Genomic DNA, 15,193 nt, shown 5'->3' with positions numbered 1-15,193 from the left:
AAAAGGTGACTTTGAAGAGTCCCTTTCCATTGATTTACAATGATGTTTGGAAACAACTTATTTCCATTACATCCTAAAATCTAACATAAAATTGCCTTTTTCTCTTTTTTAATTTATTTTAATTTTAATTAAATTTTATTGGTGTGACATTGGTCAACATGAACATATAGGTTTCCTTTTTCTCTTTTTTTAAATAGATCACTAACATTTTAAGAAAGAGTTGAAAGTAAATCCAACCCAAGGGAGACTTTGTATAATATAATTGGTTCTAGTACTTTTTTAAAAAAAATTTTAAATTCTTTATTGTTTAAAGTATATATATATATATATATATATATATATATATATATATATATATTTATCCTTTTCCCCCTATTAACCTCTCCCTGGCCGCTCCCACCCCCCTAGCACGCCCTCACCCCTCTACTGTCTGTGCCCATTGGTTATGCTTATATGCATGCATACAAGTCCTTTGGTTGATTCTCTTACCCACCAACCTGGTTCTACTACTTTTTAAAAATATAATTTTATTGATTTTCAGAGAGGGAGAGAGAGATCGAAACATCAATGATGAGAGAATCATTGATCAGCTGCCTCCTGCATGCCCCCCACTGGGGACTGAGCCCACAGCTGGGTCAATGCTTAACCAATGAGCCACACAGGCAGGGCTGGTTCTACTATTGAACCTTACTGATAGAGGAAGTTGTACACAACTGAGGTTGTATGTGACACTGTTTCCAAAATAAATAGTATATTTTTACTGTGTAAGACTAAGTCCATTATAGTTGTAATGGTCATTTTAGTCATCAAATTTAGATGCTGCTTTTGTGAGGACAAAAAAGCGACTGCAGAATGAAAGAAAATGGATAATGCTTTCGGTTTTATCAGAACCTGGAGGCTCCTCAGAATAAAGGCCGCTGGAATGTCTCTGTTTATGGTAGTTATGCTCTGTACTCCAAATATTTGTAGCTGAGTTCATGGTGTACATTTTTGTGAGGGGCTGTTTATAGGAAGTGTACTATGTTACCTCGACAAGAGCACTTTGAAAGTTCATTGTTTTTATGAAGTTTTTATTTTTTTATTTTTCTAGAGCTGCCCAATCCAAAAAATTACTTTCCTATGCCAGCAGGTGGAAGCAAGAGCAGTCGAATTGTAGCACTGCCTTCTCCAAGTGTACTGGCATGTTCTGTGGATCAGTTACCCATGACTCAAAAGTATTTTTACGACATATCACTCACTTACCTCCTTTTCTTCAACAACTTTACTGTCTTAGCACCTTCTCTTGATTACTTTATCCCCTTATTGACTTGGTGTCTAGGGCAGGGTAATTTGGATTTTTCATATTCTTTGATTCAGCAGTTACAACATACATGCTATGCACCAACACTCTCTTCCACATTTGCCAAGAAATACAAAGGTGACTAAGACATGGACTGTGTTCTCAAAGAGTTTACATTCCATTAGAATTAGGGGGAGAATATCTTCTTCACTTTTCCCCTGACTTGGGGGAGCAGATCACTCAGCCTTCCTAGTCCATCTCCAACCAATCCATGGCTGGCTTTCAGTGTTCACCCAGATTTTAATTCATTCAACAAGTATTTACTGAGTGCCAGGCACAATATATGGGCTTAATTGAAAAATTTATGCTGTTTTCCTTACAGATTAAAAAAAAAAAAAGACCTAATAGTCTTCAGAAGACGTATCATTTATTTTTTTTATTGAATTTATTGGGGTGATACTGGTTAACAAAATTATACAGGTTTCAGGTGCACAATGCCACAACACATCATCTGTATATTGTATTGTGTGTTTACCGCCCCAAGTCAATTCTCCTTCCATCTCCATTGATCCTCCCTATACTCTTCTATTTCTCCCCACCCTCCAAAGTATCATTTATTTTTAAAACTTTTAATACAGAGTGTAGAGAGCAAGTAAGCAACTGACATATAGACCCTAAAACATTGAACTGAAGAAATTTAGAAGTAGTTAATGTGAGTAACATTTCCTGGAACACGCTTAGAAGACCTCCCACAAATGCTAATTGAAATAAAAGTATGATACTGGGTCGGGGGTGCGGAACGTCCAGCCCTTGGGCTGTATAAGGCCCGAGAAATCATTTGGTTTGGCCCTGCCAAGGCATTAGGGGTGAGTTAATTGAATGTTTTATTAAATATAGCAGGCTGATTTTTAAGTTGATAATTTTGTATGGTCCAAGAATGATGTTATAAATATTCAAATGGCCCTTGGCAGAAAAAAAGGTTCCTCACCCCTACTTCTAGATCAATTCTGTTAGCTGTTAGTAATAATAATAAATATTTTATACAAAGGATAGAAAAGAGGAAAACCAAGTTCTCAGGTTGTGTTTGTGTGTATAGACTGAGAAATGTAGAAGAACCTCCCCAAACCACAGTTACTTTCTCTGTCCTTTGGATTCTATCACTTTATTCATATAGAGTTTGCTCCCTAATAACCTCTATGACTCTTCTCTCTAATGGGCAGCTCCTGAGGGCAATAACTATGTCTTATTCATCTCTGTAATCTCAATAAATATTGACTGAAGAATGACTGAATCAACTCATTTACCTCATGGGAAATCTCTTTATAATGGTAATGAGCCTTTTTTTAAAAAACAAAGAGCTAACATTTGACGCATATAAAGTTTTCTTAGAATGTCTCAGCTGAATCTTATCTATCAGAAATGTAGTTTATGCCCTGGCTGGTGTGACTCAGTTGGTTGAATAGTGTACCATGTACTGAAAGAAAGGTCACCAGTTCAATTCCTTATCAGGGCACATCCCCAGGTTGTGGGTTCAATCCCTGGTCGGGTGCATACTGGAGGCAGCCGATTGATATTTCTCACATGGATGTTTCTCTCTCCCGCTCCCTTCCTCTCTCTCTCGAATCACTTTTTTAAAAAAAAAACACAACACCATATTAAAGAAATTAGGTTATTTGTTGCCTGAGTACTTTAAGAAAGCCTTTGCAGCTTCCTCGGAGTGCACCTTTTCAGTTTCCTGCTTCCCGAGAACAGTTAATTAAAGGGCTCTGGAAAGGAATGAGACCCGGGTGCAGAGGGCAGCCGTCAGGTCCTGTTTGAGTTGTTTTACTGTCCCAGTTTGAGTTGTTTTACTCTTTGGAAACAGGTGACTAAAAGCTGCCCAGGCCCACATGGCCTGTTTTTCAGAAAGAGCTGGATGAAAGCTAACATGGGCACTCCTTCACGGCCCTTGGCAGCAGTCCTTGAGGGAGTGGTATAGATAGCAAACCAGACAAGCCAGGTCAATATGTAGGCTCTAACTGCTGTGTTTACCTCAGTTTCTCCCCATTACAAGCAGCTGGAAGACCAGGGAGGTGAATTTGTGAGAAATCTGACGTTTTTCTTTTTCAGAATGCAGTTGCAACGTAAGTATAGTATAGTAGTGAAGAATATGGGCTCTCTAGTCAGGCCTGAGTTTAAATCCCAATTCCACACCTCCTGTGTGATCTTAAGCAAGCTACTTTACTTCTCTGTGCCCAGTAAAATTGGGTTCATAATACCTGCCTCTTGTCTTATTAAATAAGAAACAAATTAAAAGAAAATGTATGTAAACTCTTGGTATAGTGCCTGGCACAGTAACAGGCTCACTAATATGTACAACAAGTTTCTAGCTTAGGATCCTAGATGAAGAGTGGCAAAAACTAAAACTGCGAATTCATGAGAAAGCTCAAGTTTGAACTTGCTGCATTTGAGACGTCTGCGGGTCTGGAGCTTCAGCTAGAAATCTAGCTGGAATCAGAGAAACCCGACTTTTTTGAATGGGTCCAGGAAGAGAAGCCAGCAAAAGAGGCTGAGAAGAGATAGTCAGGAAAGGACTAGGAAGAGGACTAGAACATCAAAAGTAACAATTTTGACTAAGAACGTGTGCCTGTGTTTATTGGTAAGAGTTGATTTATTCTAAGGCATTTATCTCTAAAACATTCTGTTCATAAAACAGTTTGATCCTAAGCCAAACTGAAACACTAACTCAAATACCAGATGCTTACCTCTGTTAGAGGGCTGTAAGTCTCCAACTGAAGGGCTCAATAACTGTTGATTTCCCAATGTAGCAGTCTATTCAGAAGAAAAATTATTGGCAACATTCAGTGTGCTTGAGTATCCAGTATATGCCATTACATCCAGTCTGCATCATCCTCCCTAATTGCAGATTAGGGCTTTATATAATCTTCCGTGGAAGCTAAGCACTCTCAGTTGGAACTGCTTGCATGTTGGATATGTAAATAATAGAAGAACAGGAGTAAGCAAATAACAAGTGGACTTTTGGGGTAAATTCGTCGTCGTTAATACATGTCCTACAAACTTTTAAGTTCAGGGTCTACAAATATCACTACAACACAGCCTGTGCTCAAGGGCTGTCGGAGACACAGCTGAATAAATAGGTGAATATTCTTCAGTGTGGTAAGTGCTTTGGGCAGTGTACGTGTAGGGCAGTGATGGGCAACCTTTTGAGCTTGGTGTGTCAAACTTCGCCAAAAAACTGAGCATAACTCGGGTAGTGTGTCACTTTGAGGAAGAAACATTATTTCGCGATATTTATAATTTAAATAATGTAAATGTATAATTGTTATATATAATTGTATTTAATAAACCTCAGCGGCCGCGTGTCATCAGAAATGGCTACGCGTGTCAGTGCTGACACGTGTGTCATAGGTTCGCCATCACTGGTGTAGGGTAATGTAGGAGCACAGTAGAGGAAGAATTCCTAAACCAGCTGGAGGTAGTTAAAGAATGCTTCCTGGAGAAGGTAAAATCTGATCCACAATCTGAAAGATAAGAGATGAATATTGTTCCTCCGGGAAGGGAGGTGAAAGGCAGAGGGGAAAACACTGCAAACGTCTCAAGAGAGTTTAAAATATTCAGGGAGATGTGAAAGCAGTTCATTGTGCCTAGGGCATAGATTTGAGGGCAAAAGGGTGGTATTGAAAAAGCCAGAGAAATAGGGGCAGGTCTGGCAGGGCCTTGAATGTAGCTTTGATCCTGAAGTCAGTGGAGTCAGAACTTGATCCTGAACCATGCCACTGAAGGGGACTGCCATGATCAGATTTACATTTTAGGAAGATGTAGACAATCTCGAGAATAGATTGTAAGACATCCAGGAAGTCTCCTGGGCAACTGGATGCATACTGGTGATCTTCACCAAGATATACTACAGGAAGAAGACAGGCTTGGTTCTGGGGGTAAGGAAGATGGTCAGTTTCATTTTAGACATACTGGATTTGAGGTGGCCATTGACATCCAAGTCAGCTACCCAATAGTTTTTAGATATCTGGGTCTAAAACTCAGGAGAGTTGGGCTAGAGGCACATATTTGGAGGTCTTTAGCTATGGCCTGCTTTGCAGCCACACAAGTGGACCAGAACACCCCAGGAAGAGTGTACAAAATAAAGAGAAGAAAAGAGAGCACAGAACTGAATCCCGAGAAACACCAGGGAATCCTAAGGAAGGGAATAAAGAGGTTAGATGATGGAAATTGTGAAGATACAGCCAAAGACATAGAATGAAAAGCATAATCATTATCACAGATGTTAAGGGAGGAAAAAGTTCCAAAAAAGAGGGAGTGTAAAAAAAAAAAAAAAGCCCAGCCAGTGTTGCTCAGTGGTTGAACATCAACCTATGAATGAGGAGGTCACAGTTTGATTCCCGGTCTGGGCATATGCCAAGGTTGTGGGCTTGATCCCCAGTGGGGGGCATGCAAGAGGTAGTCAATCAATGATTCTCTCTCATCATTGATGTTCCTATCTCTCCCTCTCCCTTCCTCTCTGAAATCAATTTAAAAAATAGACTTTTTTTTTTTAAAGGAAGGACCAAAACACGGTTGAATATCACAAAAAGCTAATTTAGGTAAGTACAAAGGATTAGTTGGATTTAGTAAGTGTCAGTTGGATTTAGTTAAAATATTAGGGACTCTGCTGAAAGTAGTTTCCTATTTTTTTATGAGGCCAGGACCCAGATTGAAATAGGTTAAAGAGTACTAGTAGCTATGTTTGTAGGTGGGAATTTCTGTCTGATGGCTAGCAGGGTCAGCTAGTGACAGTGAGAAAAGAAGTTTTGAGAAACTAATCACAGTTTGAGATCATTGTTGTGGGATTGGGAGAGCAGGAGGTGACCTGGATGGATTTTCCTGAAGTCCAGCTCAAATTAGAGACTATGATAAAACAGCATTAAACCCCTGGTTGGTGATCTGGATGTACAAATAGAGAGGGTGGCTGTTTAAAATAGTCCTGGGCAGCCCTAGCCAGTTTGGCTCAGTGGATAGAGTGTCGGTCTGGGGACTCAAGGGTCCCAGGTTCAATTCCGGTCAAGGGCATGTACCTTGGTTGCGGGCAAGTCCCCAGTAAGGGATGTGCAAGAGGCAGCTGATCGATGTTTCTCTCTCATTGATGTTTCTAACTCTCTATCCCTCTCTCTTCCTCTCTGTAAAAAAGCAATAAAATATATTTAAAATAAATAAATAAATAAATAAAGTAAAATAAAATAGTCCTGTGCAGAGGTTTTCATGGTGGATATAGCAGAAGGACTAGAAGCCGGGCAGTTGGGTTTTTAGTGAAGGACGGTTGAATTGATAGATGTGGCTCACTCCTAACATTTGTGTAGCCTGGACAACAGTATAATTGGGAGATTACCCTGGCCCCCTTCTGTACCATGAGGGGCCCCACATGTGCCTGTAAGTCCCCCACCTGTAAGTCCAAGCTCCAACCACACTCTCCCCTGCTAATGACTATCCCTCAACCCCAGTAGCATGTACACCAGTGATGCACTTCACCCTCAGGGGGACTGACCCAGGAAAGAGGCCCGCACAGGCTCTGGGAGCCATTTGAATAAGGAATTCTGGAGTCCAGAGTTGTGTGGTGGGGGTAGGGGGTGTATGTGGGCTCTGCATAGGCACCTCCTCTTAGCTCTCTTGAGAGGAGTGTAGAGGCAGAAGGGCAAAAGTTTGAGTCATCACCAGGTCTAAGCAGAGCTACAGAAGAAGCCTGTTAGAGTGAGAAAATAGAGGAATCAGAGAACTGGAGGTCTAAAGGAGCAAGAAAAATAAGAATCACAGGTGTAGAGAAGTGGGAGTTGAGAAGACAAAAGATCATGGTCAGAGATTGGAATACTATCAGAATTTACTGTCTCTGAGGAGCATCTCCAAGAGGTGATAAGAAGAATAAACGTGAAGGTTCTTGGAGTGAAGTAGGTAAAAAAAAAAAAACCTGAAGTTAAGGGAGTGATGTAGCTCATCCATCTCCCCTTATAAAGTCTCCCCAGCATAATTTTGGAGCTTAAGATGGAAAGGACTTTAAGACAAAGTGGAAAAGACAGTTCTGGGAAGAGGTTGAGGATGCAAGGAAGTTCGGTTACCAGGAGAGAGACTTGGAGTGTGGGAGAGGGTCACCGGGAGAGATGACTTAACATTTGGGACAGCGGCAGGAACGTGACACCTGCAAGGATATTCATAGCAGAGAAAACTAGGTTCACAAATGTTTGCTATGTTGAGGGTCTAAGACCAGAAATCTTTAGGTAAAATTTTGTAACTTGGTTAGCACCGCTAATAAGATTAACTCTCCATTGTAAAAATAAGGATTTGTGAAATTTAAACAATCTTGTAGAAAAGCCACTTTTATATTTTAATCATGTTGTTAGTACCTTTAGCCCTGTTCCTTGTAGAAAGAACTGAAAGTCTGTGGCTCTTGAAAGGCATGCCTCGTCATACATGTCTCTCAGTGTTAGGATTCAGTGAGTGTTTTTACACTGCCTGGCCCATAGGAACTGCTCAACGAATTGTCCCTTCCTCACTTTCTGTTCTTTCTTCCCTCCAAAGAAGACACCGGGGGGCTGCTGTAAGAGTGGGAAAGAGAAGACACCAGAGGCAGGTACAGGCATACATCTCACTCCTGTAATGAGATTGTCCACTGCAGCATGCCTGTGAGCTTTCTGCAGGGAAGAAAACGTTCTTTATCTGTGCTGTCCAATGGCATAGCCACTTGCCACAGAGGCTGTTGAGCGTTTGAAATGTGGCTATTGCATCTGAGGAACTGAATTTTTAATTTTATTTACTCTTAATTAATTTAAATTTAACTACATGTGGCTACTGTGTTGAACAGCACAGATGCAGTGGATATAGAGCGGCTTGGCCAACAGCTTCAAGGTAGAAGTGGGCTAAGTGCCTAAAGAAACAGGTAAGCCCTGGAAGGTGCCTGGCTGGGCTTTGGCATTGGAGAAATATGAAATTAAGGAGCCCTCTATGCTATGATGAAAGGAGCCTGGACTTGAGCGATGGCCTGATACGTTGTAAGGAGAGGGGTGACTTAGTTAAATCAGTGAGCGCAAAAAACAACTATATGAACAGTAAGAATCAAGATTAGAAGGGGGTGGTTCGGGTGAAATGGAACCAGAGAAATAATTTAAAGAAATGTAGAGTAATGGCAGTCTGGGGGCTGATGAAATGCAGCCCTCAACAGGAGCTTGTAGAGAAATATTAATTCCAAAGTAAATACTAGGAATATTTGCGAAGTGTTTTTGAAGAATTGGGGCAAATGTCAGGAAATGCCATACAAACCATGTGCTACAGCACAGTAACACTACAGGGCAAGGAGGAGAACATGGATAAAATGTTAATTGTGGGGAAAGAGAAGTTACGACATTTACATAATGGAGTTTCACTCGAGTCCTGATTCTTATAAGACACATTTCCCTGCATGGATGTTTATTTGTGATGATGAAGGAAGATGGTATTGCTGTAATGTTTTAGCCATACCAGTCCCATCCATCTCCTTTCAAATCTATACAATAATACACATGTAATATGCTAATTAGACTGGACGTCCTTCCAGACTACCTTCCGGTCGAAGCCGGGGATGCGAGGGAAGCCCGGGTCCCGGGTGTCTGCTGGCAGCTGGAGGGAAGCCCAGTCTTGGGTGCCTGCCGGTGGCTGGAAGGAAGCCGGGGTCCCGGGTGCCAGAGGGAAGCCAGTGCCAGCAGCCTGGGGAAGGAAGGCCTACTCTTGCACGAATTTCGTACATCAGGCCTCTGGTATATAATGAGCATCTATTATGTGCTCAGCAGTGCAGTGAGCTAGGGTTGGAGTTGTGACAAAAGAAATGTGCCATGGTTATTATGCTTGAGAAGGCCTTGATAAGAGGAAGTAGAGGCCTTTAAACTAGGGTTCACAGTGAAATGAATGCAGCAAGTCTCAGAGCATTTCTGAAAGTACATTCCATAAAATGTTTTGCAAAAATTTTAAGACAGTGAACTCAAAATAGCTGTGGCATGCTCATTTGTCCAAATGAAATTCTGCAACCTGGTGATCTCTGTCAAAATCTATGCTACTTGCTTTCTTTGCCTAAGTGCTTCATTTGTTTGGTGGACACAGGAGACTACAACTGCTCCTTCCTGTCAATCCCAGTATAGTATTCTGTACTATTTTTTATTAGAAATTTCAGAGTTGTGTGGTTGAAAGTACTTTAAAGACCGAAGAGACCATGAAGAAGGTGTGGTTGGGACAGAAATAATAAAGAGCCTGGAAGTTTGTAGGAAAAAAACAACAACACCCTCGTGTTTAATTAGACAGTAGACATCTCAGATGTAATCTAGAGTTTAACTTTCAAATACACATAATAACCCCCATAGAGAAAGACAGGATCACGCTCTGTTACGTGTTTTCAACTTTTATAGCTCTCAGTTGCAAAAAGTCAATTTTAAAAAACCCTCACCAGATTCTCAAGCGAACAAACACAGTTGCTAGAATGATTCAGGTGCACTCACCGGTTTTCCCAACCGGGTACAGAGGCCCTGAAGAGCAGGAAGAGAGAAATGTGCCAACATTCTAAGCATTGAATGAGCTTGAAATCATAACAGAGCGGGGGAGGAGGAGGGATGCTCAGCAAAATGACGATGGAAGAGGAAAAGCAGATACAATGCAGATAGAAAAACTCTCAGTAGATCAAAATGTTTTAATTAGAAGCATAAGGGGACCCTCTGTCTTCATTCCTTTTCTTTGGTAACAAGAATTCTAAATCCTGAAGGAAATGAAGACAAAATTCCAGAAGGCGAGAAAAGAAGGTATAATATAAAAAATTCAATGTGTTCTGTTGACCCATGAAATCATGATTTCTATCATCTGTTTCTTTTTACCCCTTCCACATTCAGGGAGTATCACTTTAAGGAGGGTGTAGCTTTTTATTCATGGCAGTAGAGCTGTACAAGGGTGATCCTGGGTATATTTGTACAGCCAAGGCAGAGGTGCTCACATCTTTATCATTTTAACTGAGTTAAAGTCACGTGATGCTGTGACCAAACACTCAACCTTTTGATAAATGTTAGGAAATAAATGAAAACCAGTGGAGGTCATCTTCTCAGTGAAATATTTGGAGTAGTTTTATTTTAAAGCTATTTAACAATAATGAAAATGTGTCCATAATAATTGGTTTGTACTAAGAAGAGTGATGAAAAGAGTAGGGTGTTAAGATGCAGAAGTCCTATGTTTTACTCATTAGTCGTCTGCTTGCTATTCATTGCCTGAGTAGCCCCATGGCCAGGCTCTTCACCTGTGCGGAACTTCCTTGGGAGCCCAATCAATCATGGCCATGGCTGACTCCTTCGAGGCCTTAGTTCTGTGTATCTATGAGGAATTGTGGGAATAATTATTTTGGAAATTTTTAGCCAACACCACACACTGAACTTCACATCACTGGTATTTTAGGCCACCACCAAGCTTAGAAAATCCTCCCGTCACTGGTCATTTCTTGTATTCCGACCTTTATAATTCTTTCTCCCGTGCTCATTCCTTTATCAGTTTTCGTTCCTTTATTAGTCAGTGCTCTGTGTGAGCCAAATAACAAAACCACATTCAAACCGGCCTAAACAGTAGACTCACATAACTGGAAAGTCTAGCTGTCGGTCAGGCTTCAGAATTAGTTGATCTAGGGGCTTAGTGATGTCAGTAAATATCTGGTTTCCTTCCTTTATTTTTCCATTCACAGTGTTTATTTCATCCTAAATCAGCTTCCATTCTTTCTCATAAGCTGGATGCTGGCTTCAGTCAAGGACATAAGCTTTCTCATTTATACTCAGTATGAATAAGATCCCTTTCTCTCCCAGGATCTCTGAGGTAGAGGCAGCCACCTTTAAAGATCATGGACTTTGTGGGAGATGCATGGGTATGGGAAGAAAAGGCGTATATAATTAGGCAGGGGAGAGGTGAATGGCTGGACAACCGATACCAATGTAGCTATCTGCTCCTAGACTTCTCCCTTGTTACTTCTGGAGTTCTGGTCTTGTAGTAAACATACTCCTCCACTTTTTCATACTCTGGATTGTCTCTTCTCCTTTTAACCTTCACTGAAATCCCCTCAGCCCTGAGGAAAATACTTCCCCTGCACCTGACTTTTCTTCCACGTCTCACAGCACAAAGTAAGGAGGAAAGTCCACATCTTTTGTTCCCCAGATCCTACCTTGCCCCCAGTTATTCTCCCAGGCCAACACTTCCTCACCTTGTATAAAACCACTGTTGAGGCTCATAATCTGGTTTTACCATTCTATACCCTGCCCACAATGTCCTCTCCCAACCACCTGGTCAGCCCCTTCTATTCTTTGAAGACTTCTGTCCCTGGTTCAGTCTTCCTTTCTACTCCCAGGCCCAGCTGTCAAGCTGTGGACTCCCGTGTTCATCGTAGACAATTTAGCCAATACTAGGATGTCAGCTCTTTGCATTCTTCAGCTTGTTTATCTCAACCATCCATCCACTTCCAAGAAAATATGCTGGATTTTGTCAGTCTGTTTAGCCTTTCAGTTCCTAAACCCAGACATCTCACATTTTTATTACAATCCAACTACTCCCATTTTACCCATTTTATTGATCTTACTGAGATTGTAGTCTTCTATCTAAAACAAATTGCTGACCATGCTTTATATGCCATTTGTTCCTATCTCCTTTGACCTTTCTCTAAATGTCATTTAAGAATAAATTGAAAAAATTAGTTTCAAGTGGAATCATGAAAAATAATAAATTGCTTAAAATATGTATTCATACCACACATAAATGTATATTTATTTCTAAATATTTTGATGTAAGATGAAGACCTTTTTAACAAGTATGAATCACTTGATTGGAATTCCTCACTGTCCTTGCTTAACTACATCTAAAATGTACCATTTTTAAATTTCCAGTTTTTTTTAAAGTGGAACAAGAACACACCTAAAGACACATAATTAATCTGAATCAGAAGTCTTCTGAATCATCACAATTCTTTACTTAAACTTCTATTACAGCCAGGTTTTTTGTGTTTTGTTTTGTTTTTTTTTTGCTTTTTAGTCACTATTTATTAAAAAGTATTTCCAAAACAGTTTAGCTAAACAACAAATCATTCTGTTTACATACATTTAACCAGTTAAATATTTAAATTGCATAAAAACAAATAGTCATAAACAGGTTTTGGAATTTGACCTTTGGTGAATATATCACTCAACTGGTTAAAGGAGAAATGTGAAAATATACGAGAAAATAGTCTGCCAGCCTTGGGTCCATCATCCAGTGTTTGACATCAGAGACTTCAGTTATATGGACAGACAGTATTTAGATCTCTCGAATCTTCCATTGCCTCAGCCCCTTCCAGCTGCGCACTGAGTTAGCTCCCTTTGTTTTCATAGCCAGAGAATGGCTTAGGTGTACCCTCTCCAGTTTTCACCTTCTTCACACCTCTTAACTCTAGTAATCTGACTTCCACCCATATCACCCCACTGACACTGCTCTTGCCAAAGTAATCAATGGCATTCCTGTTGCTAAGTTCAACAGACTCTTCTCTCTTTATACTGTCATTCGCTCCCTCCCTTTTTTAATGCTTACTTTTCACAACTTCCTAGGCCCAGCCTGGCTTGGCTTTCCTTCTACCTCAGTGATTAAACCAGAGTTAGAACTCAGTTCTTCTGTTCTCACTCAGCAAATTCCCTTGGGCCAGTCCAACCACCCCTCTAGTTTCAATTACCATTTAATATTAATGAATTCCACTTGCATGTGCCACAGCCACTTCGCATGTCCAAAGTTGAATTTCTCACCCCCACCCCAAAAAGCCACCTCCTCCCCTTTCTCAGTTCCCTGTTTTAGTGATGGCACCACCATCCATTTCCAACACAGAAACCTGGACATCCTCCTTGACTCTCTGACCTCCCCACACATCCATTCAGTACCACCTCATATTGACTTTTTTAAATCACTCCAATTCCCTTTATTTTCTAGTTCAGCATGCCAAAATTGTATGCCCCAAATACAGTAATAGCTTTCCTCTAGAATGATTTCTCTTTTCCAAACTTTTTAACTCACTATAATTTGAGTGATTTCTCTAAAATGCATATTTTATTTCATCTCTCACCTGATTAAAAGACTTCAATGGCTCTCATTGCCTTCAAAATAAGATTGAACTTTTTTTTTTTTCTCAGAGAGGGGAATGGAGAGGGAGATAGGCACAGAAACATCAATGATGAGAAAGAATCATTGGATCAGCTGCCTCCTGCATGCCCCGTACTGGGGCTCGATCCTGCAATTGATGCATGTGCTCTGACCAGGAATCGAACCATGACCCCCTGGTTCATGGGTTGATATTCAACCACTGAGCCACACTGGCCTGGGCAAGGTTGAACTTTTTAATGATTTCCAAGGCTTTGCATTCAGTACTTCCTACTTACTTTTGCAGACTTCTCTCTCCTTGTAGCCTTTGGCCTTTGGATAGCACATTGTCTAGATCTTGGCTTGCGCATTTCTCCTTCTAGACAACATTCCTAGAAAAGTTCCTTTTGTGGCCTTTCAGAGTTCCCTCTGCTGACCCTATCATAGCACTCATCTCAATCCTATATAATAAAAGCCTAATATGCTAAGTGTCCAGTCTTCCATTCAACCAATCAAAGCATAATTTGCTAATAATATGCTAAGGCCACTCAACTGCTCGCTATGATGTGCACTGACCACCAGGGGTCATACGCTCCAACCGGTAGGTTAGCTTGCTACTGGGGTCCGCCCTATCAGAATTGAGCGAGATGGGCCAGACATGCCCTGGAGACCTCCTGAGGTCCCTCCCCAGCTGGCCAACCTCCCGCGTCCCTCCCCGGGACCCTTGGGGAATGTCAGAGAGCCGGTTTTGGCCCGATCCTGCAGGCCGGGCCGAGAGACTCCACTGGTGCACGAATTCGTGCACCAGGCCTCTAGTGTAGTATAATTGCCTGTTGATCAACTTGTCTTCTTCACTGTATTATAATAGCATGGTCCCAGTCAATTCGCCTTTTTATTCTCGGCACCTATAACAGTGACCAGACACAGTACAGGCTCATAAATATTTGTGGGTGAATGGCCTTGAGCAAGTCACTTAGCTTCTCTGAGCCTCAATTGCATCATATATTAAAAGGGAATAATGTCTGACCTACATTATAAGGTTGTTTTAGGATGTTGTAAAATAATAGGAATGAAGTTTAACATAGCAGTTAAGAGTGTGGGGACTGGGTCTATACTACCTGCTTTTTTCTTTTTTTTAAATTTATTGCTGTGACATTGGTCAACATGAACATAGAGGTTTCAGGTGTGGGTTTCTGTTATAAGATACACCTAGCTTTTAATCCTAGCTCCCACCGTAGTGACCTTGAGCAAGTTACTTAACTTCTCTGTGTTTTAGTTTCCTCTTTGGTAATACAAGAATCACCATAGTATCTGCCTCACGGGGTTTTTGTGAGAACTGAGTTAATAAATGAAAAGCACTTAGAACAGTGCCTAAACACAATAAATGTTAGCTATTCATTATAACATTTTTATTTATAAACTCTAAAATTATCTATACACACAAACACATGCATCTGTGGATAGATGCACACATGGCACCAATTATTAATTTGAGTTGTTTAAGGGGTTAGAGAACTAGTATCATTATTCTTAATATTTTCTTTTAGAATAATTTCATAGCTATACCAGAATTTATTTTCCAAGTTTTAAATTCAAATTTCCATTCTTGATATTTTGGTTAAGATTTTTTTAACTGGTGTTCAACCTAAATTTGAATGCTGAATCTCAAACATTTTTGAGTCTTCATACGTAGTAGGTGGCCAGGAAAAACATTTAAATAAGAAAAATTACTGGTTTAATTTATAAAGGACAATTATTATGTCTTTGACATATAACTTTATTTCTCTATGATTT

General features: G+C 40.5%; 1 protein-coding gene across 2 annotated transcripts in view; it reads left to right on the top strand.

Annotated features, from left to right (window-relative positions):
* The window catches only part of NLN (neurolysin), an 83,815-nt gene that overhangs the window by 17,815 nt on the left and 50,807 nt on the right, over positions 1-15,193 (top strand). The window lies entirely within an intron of this gene.

This window comes from Cnephaeus nilssonii, assembly GCF_951640355.1.
Source record: "Cnephaeus nilssonii genome assembly, chromosome: 2".
Taxonomy (NCBI): domain Eukaryota; kingdom Metazoa; phylum Chordata; class Mammalia; order Chiroptera; family Vespertilionidae; genus Cnephaeus; species Cnephaeus nilssonii.
This window is presented reverse-complemented; position numbering and strand designations above follow the sequence as displayed.